We start from the raw sequence: 3,828 nt of genomic DNA, 5'->3' as shown, positions 1-3,828 counted from the left end.
TGTTAAAAGCGCTATATAAATAAAGGTGACTTGACTTGACTGCTTTTGTGGTCCAGGGTCACAAATTATGTTATATGCAGAGAGTTGGACAAAATATATGCGGAAACACCACTTCTAGTTTTATTGTCATCATTTATTCTGTGAGTGAGATGATTAATCAACTATTACCGGATGAATTTGAACTAAATCAGAATTATTTGTACAGTTACAGATATTTATCAAATAATGCTGAATCCCAATTATCAGCATATATCATCAGCTGAAAACAGCACACGTTAACATTGCATTTTACCTGGGCCAGGTATAAAGTTCTGTGCATTAAAGGTCTACTGTCCCATGTAAACTGTGTACATCTTGTATAAAATATATCCCATAATTAACTATTTCACTTCAGTTTGCCAATTTATCAAACTTTAAAAAAACTAGCTTTAATAAACTACAATTCTCTGTAAATTCTGAACATATGCTGCTTTTTGTCACTTTTTTGTACAATTATAATTTTAAAGACTTATTGAAATAAACTATATTCAGTTCCTCTTATAATTCATAAACATTTTTAACCTAAAGCACCTTTTTTTAGTTGGTTCTAAACATAACCCAAATTTTAGGGGTAAAAGCAATAGTATTGTATTTGTACTAAATATTAGTATTGTATTAACAAATAAACACATTAGTTTTTTAGTCTTTTATAATTTTAGTTTATTTTGCTCTTTTATGTTTACTGAAAGAAGGCTGTGAATGTGTTTGTTAGTATAGTTTAGTTTTTTGTTTTTAAATTTTTATTTAGTATAATTTTAATTTTTTTAATTTTTACAATAAACAAAAATTCTTAGTATTCATAGTTCTAGTTTAAGACAACACTATTGTGAGAAAAAAAGTGGTGTAATGGTACAAATATTCATACCAAATATTTTTAGGTGAAAATGTAGTGGTTTAAACTTCAAATATGCATTTTTTTACAACCCCAATTCCAAAAAAGTTGGGACACTGTGTAAAATGTAAATAAAACAGAATACATTCTAGCTTCTAGTTAGAATTCTAGCTGTTCAACAGTACTGAGTCTTCTTCGTCGTATTTTTGTTTCGCGATTCACAAAATTTGCTTTGACATTTTCTGAGATGTGAGCTCCAGGGCGTCAGCGGCCGTTCAGCACTCATGAACCCACAGAGAGCAGCCTTACCTCGGCCAGATCTTCTGGAATTTGCTGCTGGCTCTGATGTCTCCATAGTGGTTAAACATGAGATATAATTAATTTTTGGTATATATAACAGACAATCTTTGGTCTCATTAACTTATTATTATTATTACTATATTTTTCCATAGCAAATAGTTTTGTTTTTTTTGGCAAAGTTTTGTAACTTTATATTTTTATATAATGTTAATGCTGTATATCAGAGCACTGCCTTTGTACTTTTGATGGAATTGCTTAGCAACTTTTCTAATGGCTATTGTTGTTTATTAAGTATTATTGTTCAATAAATAATATTTTATATAAATAATTGTAGCATTTAATAATAGTATTTTGTTTTAAGAAATGGTCTGAGTGTTAGTGATGGTGATTTTAGTTACATTGTTATGGCATTAGATGGTGACAAGAGACTAGAAAAGTCAGAAGCAAAGACTTATGTTGAAAGGGAGTGAAACATGGTTGTAAAGTAGTACATTATTTTTACTTTCAACAACACCTTGCAAGATGCAACCAGCAAATGCACTGGGCAGTGCTGTCATCTGAAATCCCCTTAACAGTTGAAAGGATACTATGACAAAGATATTGCTTTCCTCAGTAGACATTCAAACTAATGTTTTATTGTGAATATGAGATTGAGCTGAAGAATTAATGTTATATCAAATGCAGGTAATCACACTTGCTCAGTCCATCTCTCTCTCATAATAGTCTACATGACACAAAAAGCTATTAACTTCAATGAAGCAACTCAGTTGCTTCAATCCTTGGGATTCCCAGTACTCCTTTGGAAATCCCAAAACACTATTCTCTGTTTTTACTATTGATCAACTAATAAATACTGCCCCATCCCTCAACAGTTTTCTGCATCGAAATGTGAAGAATTAGCATTTTCAAAGACAAAATATTATCAACTAGAAATAGCATTGTAGCTGATGTTAATGAAGCTAATCTTAATGAATTTCATGAAAGAGATATAACCTTCTGCAAATTCAGATGTCTAACATTAAATGAGCTTCATACGATTATTACCACATGTAATTCTGCTACCTCATGCATTGACCATGTGCATACAGGTGTTTTTAAATGGGTGTTTGGCAGTGTTTTAAGCCCGTCTTGTATATTATAAATACATCCCTTCAAACTACCTGTTTTCCCTGATGCTTTTAAAACAGCTATTTTAAAACCTGTATTAAAGAAGCCAACTCTGGACAGTAGTGTCCTGGCTAATTATAGGCCCATATCTCACATTTATTAGAAAAAAACTTGAAAAGGTAGTTGCAGAACATATAAACTCCTTTATTGAAGAAAATCACATTATGGAAGAGTTTCAGTCTGATTTTAGAACAGTACCAAAACTGCTCTACGAAAATAATTAGTGATCTCAGAATAAAACTTGGTCTCAACTGTTGTTCTTTTAGACGTAAGTGCAGCTTTTGACACGACTGATCATGATATTTTAATAAACCATTTGGGAAAGTCAGTAGGTCTTTCTGATTGTGTATTAAATTGGCATAAAACATATTTTAAAGGAAGAAATTTCAATGTTAGACTTGGAGAGCATGTGTCTAAGAAACATCAAGCCCATTCTGGAGTCCCACAAGGAAGCTGCCTCCCACAAGGAAGCTGCCTTGGTCCTTTATTATTTTTGTGCTGCCACTTGGTGACATCATCAGAGAAAAAAATATATGCTTCCACAGTTCTGCTGATGACAAGCAGATATTGCAGTTCATTGCTGTTTATTACCTCTTTCAGGATGGTTTTGGAGGAGAGAACAGTAGCTAGAACTGAACAGCTTTTCTCTGTCAGCTCACAATTATTTAACCTAAACACAAAAACAGCATTTTTATTTATCTTATTCAGCATATACAATATTCAGCACACCTTATATCAACAGGTTTTTAATATTATAATACATTATATATATTTATAATAAATAAAAAATGTATAATTTATTATATGGTATACTATATATTTAACTTATAAAATGTAACTATGCAGCGCTTTAAGCAACAGTCCTCAAAAAGTTCAGATCAAACTTAGAAGAGAGAGGTTACTATGTGAATATTGGCGACCATAAGTCTGAATGGACAGCCATGAAATGGGAAGTCCCACAAGGCTCAGTTCTCGCACTGTTCCTGTTCAATTTGTATATGGTTTTAATAGGGAACATAATAAAAGGAACCAAACTTCTCATCACAGCTACGCAAATGGCACCCAGATCTACCCAAGTCTATCACCCAGTGACTACAGTCCCACTGACTCCCTGAGCCAGTGTATTGATCAAAGTAACAGTTGGATGTGCCAATTCTTCCTTTAAATAAACAAAGAAAAACAGAGATTATTGTATTTGACAAAAAGGATGAAATTCTCAAGGTAAACCCAAAACTTGGGTAAACCCAGAACTCTAGGGATACAAAAAAACAAACAAACATCAAGTCAGAAATATAGGTGAGATTTTGGATTTCAGTAGTAATGTCAAAGTAATAACTAAATCAGAATACGATCATCTCAAACATAAAGCAAGAAATAGATGATTTTATATCCCATTAGGATTTGATAAAAATGTTTAATTTCATCACCAGCAGAATGTATTATTTATTTAAGAATAATTTAAAGAGTTGCTTAAATACAATAAAAATACA

The sequence above is a fragment of the Sinocyclocheilus rhinocerous genome, unplaced genomic scaffold, assembly GCF_001515625.1.
Source record: "Sinocyclocheilus rhinocerous isolate Xijiao unplaced genomic scaffold, SAMN03320098_v1.1 scaffold19848, whole genome shotgun sequence".
NCBI classification, from domain to species: domain Eukaryota; kingdom Metazoa; phylum Chordata; class Actinopteri; order Cypriniformes; family Cyprinidae; genus Sinocyclocheilus; species Sinocyclocheilus rhinocerous.
The sequence above is the reverse complement of the archived record's forward strand: the minus strand, read 5'-3'. Positions refer to the sequence as shown.